The following is a 16813-nucleotide window of genomic DNA, read 5'->3' on the forward strand; positions in this document are numbered from 1 at the left end:
ATAGTGGGCCTCCTCGATTATCAGTCCCGGCTCGTCCGCGGACTGCCCGAGACACGATCCGGCGCTCGATTTTTCCATGTATTCCTATGGAACTTCCGGTCCTAACGCAGTCCTCGGACTGCCCGCGGACCGTCCAGGACTGGTAAATGGAGGATGCCCAGTGTACCTCTCGGGTAGATTTCAGCAACATCGAACAGTAACAACAGTAACTGTCAGTAACTTTCAGTAACAACAGCTCCGCTGTTCAAAAATTAAACCCAGGTTCGCGCAAAGGAAACAGCAACGAAACGTCAGCGGCGGAAGGCTCCCTCCCTAGTGATAGGGAGAAGAACCCGCTCCTGCGAGACGACTGCTTCCCCTATCGGTGGGCCTGGGAACCGGTTTCTGCGAGGCCGGCGACGGCGAGACCACTGCGCCGTGTACCGGTGGGTCTCGGAACCTGCTCCTGCGCCAGCGTGACGCCCGACCTACAGAAGACCTACGAAAAGGCTCCACATACAACAGCTCCGCTGTTAAAAGGACTGCTTACTCAGCTGCAGGCGCCATACAAATCTGCTTCTGAGTTCCGTGGAAGGAAAATTAGCATGCTTAAAAATGTCACCCGAAAACGTTTAGGTGGGTTCAGTGGGTCAGTTAAAGGGTCCGCGCAGAACTTTTTCAGATTTTTCCGCATGGCCAATAAGCGCTTCGTGTCCTTAGATTAGGTTATCGCGAAATACCCGAGCCAGTATTACTTCGCTAGGCACGTGCGATACTCGCTCAAAAAACTTTTGCGCCGTTCTGCAGAGCCCGGTAACTGATTGTGGTGCTATACGACGTCCCACAAGCAATACCCGCTATTCACCGCTTTCCAGCAGCAGCCAAATGAAAATTCAACAAAAGCAAGCATTGGATTTAACAAAGAAAGGTGTCTGCTGTAGCGAGAAAATCGTGGAGTGTTCTTTTCTGTGCTAGTGATCACCAGAACGTTCGCAGTGCTTTCAAGCACAAAGGTAGCGGTGAAAGCTTTTGGCCTCTTCGCTGAATGCAGGAACCCTTTGATGCCGGGATTTTACACAGCGTTTCAGTACGGGGACTCACTACGGGGGGGAGTAAATGGGTCCTTCGAAATCTTTGGAAGGAGGAAGGGGGATGGGTGTGGTTATTTCTGTATTTCCCTATTTCTAAATTTCAAGTTTATGCTGATAGGCTTGTGACCCTTTCAGGGAGTATTGCAACGTCTCAAACCCCTCCTCCCCCCCCCTTCCCTCCGCTGCCCTCCTACCAAGGCCGCTGATACATATAGCGTTGTTATAGTGTGACTGTGCGGAGATTCTGCGCAGGAGGCCTTGTGAATCTACCTCACCCCCCCCGCCCCCCTTCCCTCTTCGTGCTATGGATCGATTGATTTATTGTGGGGTTTAACGCGCCGACGCTACACAAGCGATATGAGGCGCGCCGTAGTGGAGGGCTCCGGATTAATTTTCACCACCTGGGGATCTTTAACGAGCGCCTAAATCTCGAACACACGGGCGGTTTTCTCTTTGCCTCCATCAGAAAAGTGGCCGCCGCGGCCGGCAATCGTTGCTTCGTTTTAGGCGGTAAAATATGACACTGAAAACGGAAACACAGGCTCCCAGCCGCAAAATCCTTCGGCATTCGTTTAAGCTACTTTGGCAGTGGTCACGTCCTGAAGACTCTATAGATATAGGGAAGAAAGCCATCTGGAATGCGATGGCAGTGCACGGAACTTGGACGACGGAACGTGGACCACGCGAGTTATTGTCGTGGGCAAGCCGGCGTGTGCCGGGGGAGTAAGAAGAATTGCACATTCATGATAGAGTTAGCCGCGCGGCGCCGGCCAAAGGCGGAAACGGAAAAGGTGGAAAGGAACAAAGGAATATCACTGGAGGGAAGCGGCTCGTTTCACTTTTTCAGTCGGATTTTTTCCCCCCAATTGCTGCGAGCGGCGACGTTAATGCGGTTGTTCCCCATGGGCGAATATGCGCGATTGAGGCAAGCAGAACAAAGCGACATTCAGCTGACCGTCCATTGTCTCTTCGGCGGGTGCGGCAGCGAGCCGGTCCGCATTGTGAACAGCGCCTGAGCCTAAGGCTGGAAATGAAAGAAAATTCGAAGCATCATCAACAGCTGAATATGTTCTTGCATACGGCTCGCGCTCTTAAGGCCCAGGCACGAAAATGATAGTCGATGTTTTGTTTTTCCATCGCGTATCACACAAGAAGAACACAGCCCCGCAAACTGCATTGTAGTACACGTATGCCTTATCGTTAGGGAAGAAAAAAAGGACGTCTTGTTCTTGTGCAGTTAGTTTATGGGCTATTATGGCATTCTGAGTTAAAGCGAGACCGGTTAGCGTCTCAATTGAAATGAAGACCATGACGGTTGCTTCTATTCATCTAAGAAAGATGCACACGGTGGAAGGCGAGCCCACGGCTTTTATTTTCATTTTGGGGAAATTGTTTTCCACGCATCGGTTCGGACAATTTTTGATAAGGGCAGTTCATCATGTCGCTAAAAATAAATTACTGCAGGCGCACGTAATTGCTGCGCATATCGCAGTAGTTCTTGAGCGGGTGTGGTCAGACAAATTATCAATGCCTTCTTCGGTAAACATCCTAGCGCGTGCGTGTGCGGACTACGGAGGGTCAGTCACCCCAGCGCGCCGTTCAAATAAACGTATAATTCCCTCAGGCGACGGCCAGTCTCGTTCCTGTCGCCAAATCGTAGCACTGTTGTTGTGCCCAGACTGCGCCTTTCAACGTGCGGCAGTAGTTTGAAAGCATTAGCACTTACCGCGCCTACTCCGAAAATAAACATAAAACGTGTTTCCGTCCGTCCTTCCATTCACAGGAGACGCGTAGCGGCAAGACCAAGAAGGCAGCGAGTAAGGTTATGACCCCCTCTGCCCCTCCACCTCCACTGCACGAGAATTTCACTCCTCTTCCTCTATGACTCTGCAAAACCCATGGGATCAGCGCAAAGGCTGAGGAAATAATTTTTGAGCCGTACGGAACAAGCGAAATGGCGAACACATCCGCCGTCGAACTCATTTCTAGTATCTTCGCGTGTGGGATAAAATACGTTCCTTTGCGGACAGCGAAGCAAGTGGCGCAATCTCTGTCGAACAGCGCAGACGCCTAAGTGCCAACAAATAAATCGCCCCATTATTAGCGCCCAACGCGAATTTGAGAACAACAACAACTAAGTGTTCAAAGTCCAAGGAAGCGGTGGACAGACGGGAGCTGCGATTCCTGCGATCCAAGAAAAGAACAGCGTAATCGTGTTAGTCGTATTGGGAAACGTGTTTGCACAACAATCCTAAAAGACAATACGCGACTCGCGAAAACAGGGCAGGCCGCGAAAGCTCGGATCCCGACAGCGAACAACAGAAATCGCGTAGTTTTGTTTCCTTTGCCGCGAAGTTGGATATATATGTTCTTTCGAGATTGTAAAAAGCCGCAAGAGCAAGCCGCGCAGAAGGAACGCGGGGCAACGGCCAACGTGGCTACTGCGCCGAGTTTGGCTCTTATTGTATCCAGTTTGCGGCGCGGTGGGCTGACCTTCTGGATCCCCGCGTTCTTCTTCATTTCGCAGCCGTGCTCCGGCTTCTCCGTTTGCCTTCATTTTTCATTTGCGGAAGCACCTTCCGGGTTTCCGAGCTCTTCGAAGCCGCTTGCTCTTTCACACGAAAAATTGTCTCTAATGGCGGCTTCCTCCGACCGTACGTAAGATGCTCGTCCGAAATAAAGAGGACAGAAACTTTTTAAAATAAACTTGTCCTAATATCGAAGGCTGTGTTCCTGTCATTTTGATCCAGATCATGTCTCTTTGTTCTCGTTTTATCTCTCCCCGGCGAGATGGTTGCCGTTTTCTCACACGCTACGTATGTCGCCTGATATGCTTGCCTTTTCTTCCGCCGCACCACTTCTTCGCGTTTCTCAGCACGGAAGACTTGATTTCTCGAGAGCCGTCCCCCAGATGGCCAGGCGAGGAGACCGAGAAGAACAAGCGCGCCGATGGGCGCTGCCCGCAGGGGCGGAAAAGTCGAAATTGAAGCTTTCGTGGCGAACATCACGTTAATCATTGGGGCGACGTTTTTTTTTTTTTTTTTTTCCTTCTTCATTCCCCCGCTTTTTTATCTCTTCCTCTCGGTCTCACTTCGGGCTTTTCGTCCTTAAGAGCAGGAAAGGATAAAATGCACAAAACAAAACCTAATTGCAGTACAGAAGTCAACTACACAGTGTACTGACGCCACCGCTCAAAGGTCTGCGGGGGCGAGCTGTTCTTGAGCCATGGGCCGTAGAAGACCAACAAATATAACGTAATCTTTTCACTCCGTTGCCACGTTGAACAAATGTCGTGTTTTGTTTTTATCGTAGAAGAAAAAACAACAACAAAACAGATTTAATGCATGAGCGGTGATCGCTGTCGTCGATGTGATAGGCGCTGAATTTTTAAGACGAAAGCTATGTATGGATCATGTTGCGAAAATCTGTCGTCCGGCCTGCCTACTGGGGTACCAAAAATCCCAATTGCTTGCACGTTAGCATATGCACACACAATTCCCACCTACCGATTCAAGGGTGACTGGCAAGTCACGGTGATAGCGGCCGTCAGGCGCCACCGCCGAATCACCCATTCCCACTGGGCTGCGACGTCAACATACCCATCATCATCAAAGGAGTGTACTGTCTCTCGCGTCTCCCTTTGTGTCAGACTCTGTAGGATCTACCTGAGCGCACCTGGGAAACGTGGGCGCCGACGGAAGTATGCCTCAGAAGAAGCGAGGGAACACAGGAACGCCGCACACAGACAAAGAGGCAGGCACTCGCCACGCCTAACCCACACAACAGGGTGCAGAACTAAGACAACCCGAGGCGGAAGTCAAGCATCTCCAAGCTTCGGGAGAAATACAAGGCGTTCGCCTGTATCCCACGTAAGGAGCTGAACATGTCTCTCTGAATTTTCTTTTTCAAATAAGACTCGCCGGACACTATGACCGGAGGCGGCGCGCATCTTGACGCACGCGAGGTAAGGCCTAACCACTGCACACCGCTTAGTGATGAAGACAGACCTCCCGGGCAGCAAGCTCGTGCTCACGCCTGCTAGTAACGGTGCAGTCTATCCCACTTTCAATCTTAGCAGTGGCGCCTTGAAAACACGGTAGGATGTGCGAAGTTATGCTGGAAGTCCGAGCTTGTCTTTTTTTGTTGATGTTTTTTTTTTTTTGCGATTCCATCGTCTGTTAAATGTCGTGAATGAAGGGCCACCCAAAGGTAAAAAAGCTATAGCTTACAAGAGAAAAGTTAGGGTAATAAAGCCTAAAGACATCATTATGCTCATTTCCATTTTTGCTCACACTTTTAAGGCAAAGAAACGGACACTCAAGCGATCAAACCCTCGAGCCTTTCAACATCATCGAGTGAGGTCCTCTACACGCTCTCTTTGACTGAATATGACGCGTCGGAATGCAGCCAGTGTGCCCGGATTGCTGTCAAGTGCAAGATTGGTAGGTCTGGAGAACAACCGCGATTTCTTCGCACACCTCGTGTGTGATATATACAGCTATTTTTAATAACCGTAAATTTCTCATGGATACGGGAATAACTCCAAAGTACCGCTGTTCTTTCTTAACCAAAGCTGTATGCAAATGGTGCCGATACTACTGATCGTTTCAAGCGGGCAGAAACAGGTAGAGGGTATAGGAACAATCCTCGTGAGAAAGGGCGCCCTCCCCCCTTTATTTGTTTTTTTTAAATGCCGCTACTTTTACCCAATGTCTATATATCTGTGGCCAAACCTGCAGCTAAGTTAGATGGTTAGGTCGGCTGTCGACAGCCGTACGTAGGCATTAGTGTATTAGCGAGCTGCCAGTCCTCCGCTGCCGAGCGATCAGTCGATCGCTGATCGCTCGGCAATTATAAGCCACTTGTATAGTCCTTGAAGAGCGTGCTACTCATTTTACGGCTTACTTAGGCCCCAATTCAGCCTTTAGCTAACAGGGACCACGTAATGCCTCATAACTTATTACTGTATTTCAAGACAACAATTGTGGTGCACAACGGTATTATTGCTCATTATCTCTTATATTGCCCTATTTCAGAGTTGGAACAGCACGTTTCAAACAAACAGGAAAAAGGGCGGACAATTAACAAAGCGCGTTTTTTTTTTCTTTTCTTCTCCAACGCCTCCTTGCATTGCACACCTGCCTCTCCTTGCTCACCTTTGCCTTGCACACCAGCCGCCGCTTCTTTGTCGTTTCGACATGAAAACATTTCATATGGTGTGGGCTCCACGGCTACCTCAGGTTGCGACGACAACGAGTATGGTGTATAAATCCACTTCATCATACTCAAACAGTTTAAAACGAGGGGTAGGAGTATACGAAGATTGTCGATGGCGGTCACCAGTTGCGCAACGTGGCAAAAATCAGACACACATGAAAGGTGCACTTCCGTTGACGCTGTTCGCAACGATCGTGCCGCGTATTAGAGCCGTAGACTACCCGCTGTCTATCCACAGCAAATCAACGACCATCAATGGGCGCGTAACAAACTGCCTAAAAGCGACGCGTGCGCACGCATACTTCATTATTCTCCGAGGAGGCATCGACCACCAGAGCGCGTCATAATCAGTCGTTTTATCGATAGCACTCAATCGCTCGCAGTAGACGTTCATTCAGTGCTTTCACGTTCCACGCAAGTGCGACGCATTAGCATATCAGGCATGTATCTGTTAGATTTTTTTTCTGCCATTACTTTCTTGTCACGTTTAGGATTTAGTATGGGCGTTCAAACTCGTTTAAAACTCGTTTGTAGATTCATGGCCTAGCTCCCCCCCCCCCCCCCCCCCTCCCCAATCTAAACTAGTTCCCTCGTAATCATTGAATAATCATTGAAGCAAACATTGAACTAAAAAAGGAGCTGTCGAAACGCGCGGTTCAACTGCTCCAAGTCATAAAAAGTCCTCTGAATGGGTGTACCAATACCACGGAGCGTGTAAGGGTTGTACGGGCCACCTTCGGTCACCCCATTGTTATCTCCACTTCACGGCCTTCTGTCTTATCGCTACGTAATTAGGGATAATTATTTCAGAAAACAAGGAGAACACACCGTCGCACACGTGCCTTCCTTCCATATCTGCACTTTCCTTTGGGCGGAGATGCGACTGACCGTGTAAATTCGTTCTAATTACCTTCATACCGTACAAAGGAGTCAATCACGCACCCTCCGACATGGCGAGTGCAAGGATAAATGACACCGTGCGGCCTCCCTATTTCCTAATGGCTTCACAGCTATTTTGCTTCCTTTTATTGCCGTGCCGTTTTCTCCTGAGCCCCATTTTGTCAGTGCGGATTATTTTTATCAATGCAGTGTTTCCTTTCGCTTCTATTTGTCTAGCTGTTATTAGGATGTTGTTTCTGTTTTTTTTTTTTTTGTCCGGGTGTTCAACTAGAGTACTGACTACGCCGTAGTTATAATCTTCCCTCCTTGATCCCCTCGAATCTCTTTTCCCTGTTTTCAAATCAGGAAAATCCCAAAGCGGAGAAAAGCCCAGTAACGACTCCCGTAATCAAACATCATAACTCATTTGTCAGAGCTGCCCCTATCGTTTGTGAGCCTTTTTCTGCTATGATCTGCTGATACCTCTGGCGAGCTTTTTTTTTTCCTACTCACCCTCTCGGGGGCATAGCGCTCTCTTTTCGCCGGACCAGTCTTCACTATCCCCTTTCCTTCTTTTCTCGTCTTTTTTAATTCTTTTCTTGTCATTTACGGTGTCGTTAAATTCACTTTGGAACGTTCATTTTTGCTCCCCGTCTCGGTGTGTGGTGTTCTATAGTAGGTTCAAGAAGTGGAAGGAGCAAGAGCATGCGAAAGCGATGGCGCGAAAATCGAACATTAAGACGGCGGACAAGCGTAAACGACTTTATAAGTCAGGCGGCCGCTCATTCATTCCTTTTTTCTTCCTCAGCATTTCTTTATTCTATGTCTCCCCGGGCAGTGACAATCGATCGTTTCTTCATGTTAACACATGTTTTACACATTTCTTATAATGAAAAGAAGGAAACCACTCCAAGCGGACAAAGGAAGGATCTCATCACGGCGCGTCCACCTAGCATAAGAGGTGGGGAAAAAAAACTCAGATCGAAAATGCCGTTTCGTGGTTGAAATTTTGCAATACTGAGGGCCACAAGAGGTGTATGCGGTGCAATTGTATTGATTAATTTGGACAACAATAATGCAATAGCAACGTTTAGCGCAGTTTTCTCAAAGTAGACGGTGCGACACACTTGCCCAAAAGAGCGAGTTCTACCTCGGACACCGACATCTGAAAAGTGGCGACGCAAACCCTTCAAACAAACGCGCGTGACAAGAGCGGTTGGCTCAAACTACAGAGTGTGGCAATTGCTGTCAATAAACGACCAGGCAGCAGAAAGGCCCAATTACTCGAAGCTGTGTTCTACATAAGTGCGTTGCCCTGTGCCTCTATTGTTAATTTACCCCGTGAATAATTTTCTGGAGGTGGCCTTTCAAAATCATGCTGGGTCTGATGGTGCCCAGGCGGTTGCGAAACTTTCCGAAACTCGAAGAAACTTCGCGCGCGCAGTCTTACAACATGCAAAGTATGCATAATACTGTGTGTCTAAGCGATTTGTGGATTGCAATATTTGAGTGACGCAGGATGAAATTGTACCGATGCATTTGCTTATTTATACTTTCAGACCCCCCCCCACCGGCCTTCGGTCATTTTTTAGAATATTTACGAGATGTGAGAGTACAACAGAACGCCACTCGTAACGTCCAAAGAATAAGGTACCCAAATTTGTATGCTTTCTTTTACCTGTTGTTGAGACAACGTTGCGAGAGTAAAGGCTTAGGCCCTTACACTTATTCCGTGCGGCACAGAAGCTGGGCAAAAATGACTCATTTAGCAAAATGTGTTTTCAACGAATGGTCATTTGTGCCCAGCATTCACTCTGAATATCATTTGAGAACGTGAGCTGCACTTGGACCCTTTATTTTCAAAACAGTAGCCAATGAAGATGTTTTACGAAGTTCAAATTACAATCAATAAAAGTTACACTGCAGCCAAAGCAAACTTCCGTATTCAAAATAGATTCAAAGTCTAAATTTATTGCAGCAGTAGCAGCGCCATGAACGTCAAGACACAAGCATCGATGCCAGTCGGCGAGCTGGACCTGCTAATACTGTTTTACCTACTCCGAAGATTTACGTGTAAAATTTCAGGTACGGACGTGAACTCTTTCCTCTCATGTTTCAAAAGCCATATCCCGCATAGAAAATGGGGAACTCAGTAGGGACACCAGGAAAAAACCGGAGCAGCTAGAGTGACCGAGCCGGGATGCGGCAGCGGCAAAAATGTTTTCGACGTTAGAGTCACGGAAAAAGCGCCTAAAAAATGTGCGTGAGCTCATTTCATCTGCGGATGTTGTGTACATGTGCAGAAACCTACAAAATGTAGGACCAATGTGCAAAATTATGATAATGAACCCATAAATACACAATCGTGAGCACAGTTTGGCCTCTGCGATGCTATACACCTCTGCGTAGTACTACCTATAGGCAATAATATGCAAAGTAGCTTGCTTTCATACAGCTCTTTCCTCCAAGGATGCCGATTTTGCAAGCAAAAACTCATCACTTGTGCTTGGAACTGCTGTAGTCATTGTGGTCGGAGAACAGGTTTTACACGCCTTCAGTGTTTACTGGGAGCAGGGTAGTTGCAATACGTATGGTAGAGTCGTATATATCCACTCATAAATACGTTAAAATGTAACCGAAAGCATAAACCTACCGTGGCGAATAGGGCAGAACAGCGAGGCATGCAGCTGTCGTGAACGGTTTGTTTCTCGTGGCGGCGCCTATTTTAGCGCGCTCGCAGTAGTGGTGTCATTTATCATAAGCCAGGTAGGTGTCGACGGTTGGTAGCAGCATCAAGCCTCAGCGAGAGCGAACAAGAGTATAGAGTGGCGAGGAGGGTGGAGGGAGTGTACGGTTGGTGGTGGGAGGGGCTGAAGTGAATTCACCTAGTCAACACAAATCGGTCACATAACCTGCTGGCGGAGACACCACCGCACCCCTCGGAATGATCCCCAGTAAGTTTTTTTCTCAGCCTTCATATCGAATTCATTTGCCCTTACCCTCTTCAAGTCAGGCCCTGCGTTCACGAATAACGCATTTTCTTCGCCCCTTTATTTAAAAACCACCCGTGTCGCGATTTTTCTTTGTCGTTTAACGAGCCCGCCATCTCCCGTATATTTCAGCAGTGGTGTATGACTGAACATGCTACTTCCGTGCGCGCCGCAAAGTCCGACTACTTTTTTTTAAGAAGCGACTATGTTACTCGCCACCAGTTCACAGCCGAAGGCGCTTCGAGTTCGTACGTTTGCCAACTGAAAGTTTTTGGGGGTAACCTTACACCACTTTCCAGCACGAAGAAAGGACGTTAGTTGTCCAAGAAAGAAGCCAACATTCCTTGGGCGCATATTAGGCATATCATCAGCACCTTGTGAATGCGCTGTTCGCTCAGTGTGGGAGCTCTTGTACACCCTGTGCGAGCGCATGATTCGCAACAGTCGGCCTGCCATGACTTCCATCTCAATATTGTTGTTGGGAATGCGGGCTCAAAGACCCGTCTTCAAGACCACTTCCACTCTGTCAACTATCAGTGTACAGACGACTTCAACATGCGCGTGTGGCGCTGCAAACAAAGCAACGGCTCCCCCTTCACCCGCGATTTCGCATCGTGACGATTCACTGTGGGCACCCTCTATATTCCAGACCTATCAGGTACGGCGAGTGCAACCTGCTCAATATCAGATTACTGCTTATTCTCTGCGAAAAGTTGGGATTCCACCCCCCATGAACATTGAGATTAGTGGGCTAGGTGTTAAGTACAGGGCCTATGCACTTCCCCGGGCAAAAGTGCACGCGTATACCTTACATAACCAACAACGGGGATAACATGTAGCGTAGAGGTTCTGTTTAGATGTAGGAGCAAGACGTGGAAACAGGGATGAAATGCCTCCTTGGCAAGCTGTGCGTCAACAGTAACTGAAGGCGAGGCCGAAAAGGTGCTCCAAGGAGACGAAGAGAGTGAAAGCAGCCGTGTGTACGTGTGTGCGTGTGTACATGCGTGCGTGTGTACGTGCGGGCGAGCGGGCGGGCGGGCGGGCGGGCGCACGCACGCACGCGCGCGCGCGCGCTGTATGTGCGTTTTTGTTCGTTTTTCTTTCTTTTTTTGAGCTCCACTGGTTTTTTTAGTGTTTAAGATCTCTCACTTTGTCCAGTTATATGCATGAAAACGCGAAATTTATATTTTGATTGGCAAGCCACCTGGGAAACAATTTTTTTTTCAATTCTGTAGAAACTGTTAGCAAATGACGGTTACGCATGCAAACACAGTCTCTACCAAGAGCTAACCGGTACCGTCTACATTCCATGGGGAAAGGAGGCGTTGCTTAGGGCGAAGACAGGGACCATTGGGAGCACTACGTTGATGAATCTCAAAGCGCGAAGTGTTGGGCAGCTGTCACCATAAAAGCGAAAATGATCACCGAGCTCAATTTGTCCTTCCCGTCTTCTGCTTTTAGCGTGACTCCCAAATGTCGGGTTGCTGACGCTTAAAAAGTTTGCCCGTGCCCGTCGAGATCCTTCCTTACAATGCTGTTAGGCAAGCATGGGAGCATTGAAGCTTTCTTCTCAGCCGGTGCTTTCACTGGCGAATTCGTTTAAGAGGCATGAAGCGACGAATAAGTGGCTCGGTGGGCCGCATCTTCCGGCAGACCCGCAAAGAGTTACTTTTGTCACGTCGTTCAAAGCAACACGCCAAATCGTATGCGGACGCCTTCTTTTCACAGTCCTCTTCTCATGGTTGTCTACCGTATACTTGAGTGGTCTGTTGAAAAGAGAAGCGTCGTTCGTTTTGCGTCGTTTCACATTGTGTTTTATGACTGACTTTCTCATATTCAGTCTTCTTGCTTTACGTAATGTCATGGCGTCTGTTCTATAGACACAACTTGCCATGAATGATATTTCAGTACCTTCGCTGCCTTTCTACTCCACACATGCTGCAACCATGAAGGAATTCACTTTGCAGGTCGACGGTGCAGGCTGAGCGCCCTGACGTTTCCTCTTTTCCTCCTCAGCATTAAAATCAGTAGTGCCGATGTTCTTTGTTTAAATCCTTCGCAATAGGGCTCGCTCCAACGAGAGTTACGTCCTGTTTCCGTCAGCGAGCTCAGTTCAGCCATTTATTCTCAACCCCGGCTCAGCGGCTACGAAGTAACCCAAAGGTGCAATGTATTAATATGTTTGTTATGAGACTTGTGGCTGGTTTAAGCGACAACTTAATTTTTTGCTTGGCTGCTGAATTTCTATGTATTTGCATGAAATCCGTACACATGGCGTTCTACCATTTCTTTGTATTCAGTCCAGTATTTTAAGAAAAGAGGGCTATATAGTCGAAGCTTTAGGTGACCTAAAATTGTTTAATCATTTCTGAATGAGCTTATTTCGAATGCCAAATTAGTTTGTTCTGAAAACTGTGATAATTCACCAATTTTACAGTCAACAATTAATTAAATAAATTCCTTAAGCACTTTACGGCGCCAGATTTTGGTGACGCGTTACCTGATATTCAAATTCATATTGGGGTCTTACAGGCTGAGGCTACGCCACGGATACAAGCCAAGTCATAGTAGAGGGCTTGAGGGCGTGGCATTGATCGCCAGGTGATCTTTAACGAGCGTTGAAATCGTGTTTCTGCTGTTCTTTTACGGGCTTTTTTTTTTATTTTCCTCTCTGTTTTGAGAAGTAGGTGTGTAAGATCCGCATTTTTGATTTCGTGGTATTCACTTTCATAATTTTTAAAATTTTTATTTGTTGTATTTTTTTAACTTCGTTCCACCAATTGTGTTGACTCCGCCAGTGATGCATTTTTGCGCAAATGTAGGGCGTTACGAGGTTGGTCCGTCTGGCTTATTTTTTATTCGTGTTTCCGTCATTCCTTTCCAGGCTTTCTTTTAGTTTTTTGGGGGAACCCACCGTGGTAGCTGAGTTGCTTAGACGTTTTTAGTCGTTTTTAGTGGCCTAGAAGTATGTTTTTTTACACCGATTCTACGCGTTACTTGCAACTAGGACGATCTCCGTGACGTTTAGGTAGTTTTAGGCTTAGGAGGCACCCCATCGCTGCTTTCGTTTTCATTCTGAACAGTGTAGGAAATGCCGGTTCTGTACCGTTAAGGTAACTAAAACACGCGGACGGCTCTGTTCGTCCAACCAGCAGAATTTTTCGGTTCCTCCTCTAATTGCTGTGTAGGGTTTCGAATGGAGAGGTAGGATTAAGTAGGCGTACCTTGACGTAGTAAAATATAGTCACGGGACCACACGGTGAGAACATTGTGGGATGTCTATAAGTCGAGGAAAACGGTATAAAAATAGAGTTGGGAGGAAGGTTGGTGGATTAAACACGGTTGTTGACGTGTGAGGGAAGGGTGGAGAAGGGGCTGTAGTTGCCGATCAGTGCGGCCACCTCCAGTGTGGAAATGTTCCTGCTCAGACATAATGGCTATGGTTGACAGTAGTCGCAAGACAGCGCACACATACGAGCTAACACGAACGGTATTACATTTCCTGCTGGCCGCCTCATTACCCGTGCCACCAGTTCCCAGCTTCCGCATTTTATGGCCTGCGCCCCTTTCCTTCGCACACGCTGTGAACAATCATGTCTTCATGCACAATGCCTTCTACGGCTCAGGCCCTACACACCCGTCAAGAACTTAGACAGTGGCGGCTAGGAATCCTCATTGAGGCTTCCTAGTGACGGCCCATTTGTGCTGCTTTTACAACAAAGTAATATACCTCTACCCCCCAGCGGTTTCATCTCCGTGGGCAAAAACGCCATGGCATCGTTAAGTAGCGCTTAAAACACCAACTAGCCCAACTGTCGATTTTACTGAAAAACGCCAAGGAGCCACGGCCCAAGACGCCGAGCGCATGTGTCAGGCTACAACATAGAGCTCAGAATTCGTTTAAGGAAACCACAAAACAGGCACCGAAACCGTATTATGGATGATAAGGCGCCTGTGAACAATGGGACACCCCCACCATGTGCTCCTGGTAAAGATTATGTTTTCATATTATCGTTGAAGGGCTAAACAGTACTGGTGTCACGAAATAGAGCAGTTCTTGTCCAAGACGCCGAGCGCATGCGTCAGTGTAGGCAGGACCCTGCATTTGCCGCCAGAGAAGCCGAGCGTAGTGGCAGTAGATACGGACTTAGAGTACCGTCACCGAGGCACGCAAGTCAGCAACGGCGGTCATTATGGCGTTTATCAGTGTTGCGATATTGCCGCATCTGCGGCCTCGCCGTTAATTTCGACCGGGTCGTTTTTTAACAACACTACCGAAGATGCAGCAAAACGGCATCTTTGGACACACTTCTGCTGCTAAAATGCTGTTGCACGCGTTATCTTTGATTCGCATTCGGAACGACGTTAGTCACGAGCAGCCGCAGAGCAGGGAGGGCATGCTAAGCTTACCAGAGTTGACCAATTAAAACGCATAAACAATAAAGTGGCGGCGCCCATGAACCGTCGCAGTGTAAACAAATGTCACGTAATGCGAACTGGCCAATGATCATGGCGGCGGCACGGAAGAAAAGAGTGCCGATACCCTGTACCCTTGTCTAGTGACACTATAGCCGAGCGCAAGCGACAAGCCCGCCGAGACGGCGAGAAACATTTCATACGCTCCTCCATCACTGTTTGTAGTGGTTTACAACAGCTTTGCTGGATATCCACTTTCGCAGGGCGGGATGGCGGCGAATTTTTCGACGATGGCACAGCATGTAACTGTTCTCGCTTCCACGGCTTGAACGAGGTAAGTCATCTTCACTCAATTCTCTATAGCAGAGTAATTTAGCTGTCTACCATATGCCAACACGATTAAAATGCTTTTTCCTCTCTGAAATCACCATTTGATGATACGTACTAATTTCTAGCACTGTTAGTAATAATGAAAATGTTTTTTGAAGGTTATCGTAAGGGCAGAGGATGCGAACAAATAGGTGGGTGCGTATAAACACGGACGACCTTCCTAGTTTTCATGTTTCTGCCGTAGGGGTGCGTGCCGGTATAGAACGTTCAACGCGCGGTTACACCAAAATATCTGAGGGAGCGTCTTTACCGAAATCTCTTAAGCCGGGCCATTGTTTTGAAGCACTGAGCTTTATTTTACAACGGCTGCACCACTTCCCATGAGAAGCGCGTATAGCTCCCGCAATAACAAAGGCAGAAATTAGCGGGGAGAATCGGGCATGTACGTGCAGCACGACTCGGCAGTCCATGTAGGTATTAGTAAATCGTTTGGAGGTAAACTGAATATTTGGCGTGAAGTTCAAAAGGAAGACGCGTTTTTAAACGACGTGTCGACGTTATTATTTATTCCGAAGCAAAGAAATGAAAGACATGGAATTTTTTTCAGCAACAGTCATATAATGTATACCGAGGATTCAGCGTTGATATTAGATGATAGGTTTCAGCCGTGAGATGAATATAGCCACGAGGCTGATCGGAGAAGTATTGGTTCAGAGAATGGCTCTAAATCCCGCTGTCATATGCAGATTTTAATCAAATTGCGAAACATGTAACCTTTCAAACGACTCTACAACTTTGTCAGGTTTCACATAATCCCCACCCTATCTGGTTCACAGAGGTGTTGTAAACATAATTTATACTTATCACTAGCTTCCCACATTGTATAGTATACAAGTTTCTATATGAGAGAGACATGGTCAGGAGACAGCTGTAATTCCTTTCGGAATGCGCGTACTCTAAAATAAATTAAATCCGTTCAGCCGCGCAAACTGGTTCACAACTGTGCCGAATTTTATCTCATTAGTTTTCATGGGTGATTAGTAATCGTAGTTTTAAAATCATCGCTCCGCTTCTAGAGATCTCAGACCGGCCACATTGAGGATTGTGAACAAGGCTGGGTGCTATAATGTGAATTTTAATGCGAAACGTTCGTAGCCCATTGAGCAAAAAATAAGGCGTCGGAGTCGGCGCCAGCAACAGCGAAACGGATCCTCTACCGTGTGTCTTTGAAGCGTTCCATAACGTGAGGAAGCACACCCTTATTGTTACTTGGCAGTAACAATACACGCCAGTTCACCACAGATGAAGCAACGGAGCGGAAGAGCGCCGTCAAGCGAGCCAACAGAGTGGCAGTGAAGTTCACTACCGTCTTCAACTCTGCCAACGCACGGCGGCAGTAACAATACACGCCAGTTCACCACAGATGAAGCAACGGAGCGGAAGAGCGCCGTCAAGCGAGCCAACAGAGTGGCAGTGAAGTTCACTACCGTCTTCAACTCTGCCAACGCACGGCGGCAGTAACAATACACGCCAGTTCACCACAGATGAAGCAACGGAGCGGAAGAGCGCCGTCAAGCGAGCCAACAGAGTGGCAGTGAAGTTCACTACCGTCTTCAACTCTGCCAACGCACGGCGGCAGGAACAAAACGCTGCGCAACGTGTAAGAGACATATCGAAGCCATTTCAAAGCGAATGCGGAAGCGGATAGAGAAGCAAATCGTTTTAAGCGGCGAGAAAACGAAGCCCTTCGAGAACGTAGTGCGGAAGCAAAGCGTCTCAGGCGTTCGATTGAACATTATTCTTGCGCCTTGAGAACCCTGAGGGAGTGCTTGGGTGTCCTCGGAATTTTTTTTTTCAGACCAAAGCCCCCGTCACTGCCTGCTAGGATAGAAGTGTATGTATGTACACCCT

At 47.8% G+C, this 16813-nt stretch overlaps 1 protein-coding gene and 1 long non-coding RNA gene across 4 annotated transcripts in view; one reads left to right on the forward strand and one right to left on the reverse strand.

The window, feature by feature from the left end:
* Nucleotides 1-16813, reverse strand: part of LOC144146717 (sushi, von Willebrand factor type A, EGF and pentraxin domain-containing protein 1-like) — a 759548-nt gene that overhangs the window by 503299 nt on the left and 239436 nt on the right. The window lies entirely within an intron of this gene.
* The window catches only part of LOC144146737 (uncharacterized), a 94872-nt gene that overhangs the window by 2370 nt on the left and 75689 nt on the right, over nucleotides 1-16813 (forward strand). Inside the window, exon 2 of the long non-coding RNA XR_013317693.1 lies at nucleotides 14836-14906. This is a non-coding gene — a long non-coding RNA (uncharacterized LOC144146737). The remainder of the gene's footprint in view (nucleotides 1-14835; nucleotides 14907-16813) is intronic.

This window comes from Haemaphysalis longicornis, unplaced genomic scaffold, assembly GCF_048455015.1.
Source record: "Haemaphysalis longicornis isolate Haplotype H1 unplaced genomic scaffold, Haemaphysalis longicornis Haplotype H1 scaffold_1, whole genome shotgun sequence".
Lineage (NCBI taxonomy): Eukaryota > Metazoa > Arthropoda > Arachnida > Ixodida > Ixodidae > Haemaphysalis > Haemaphysalis longicornis.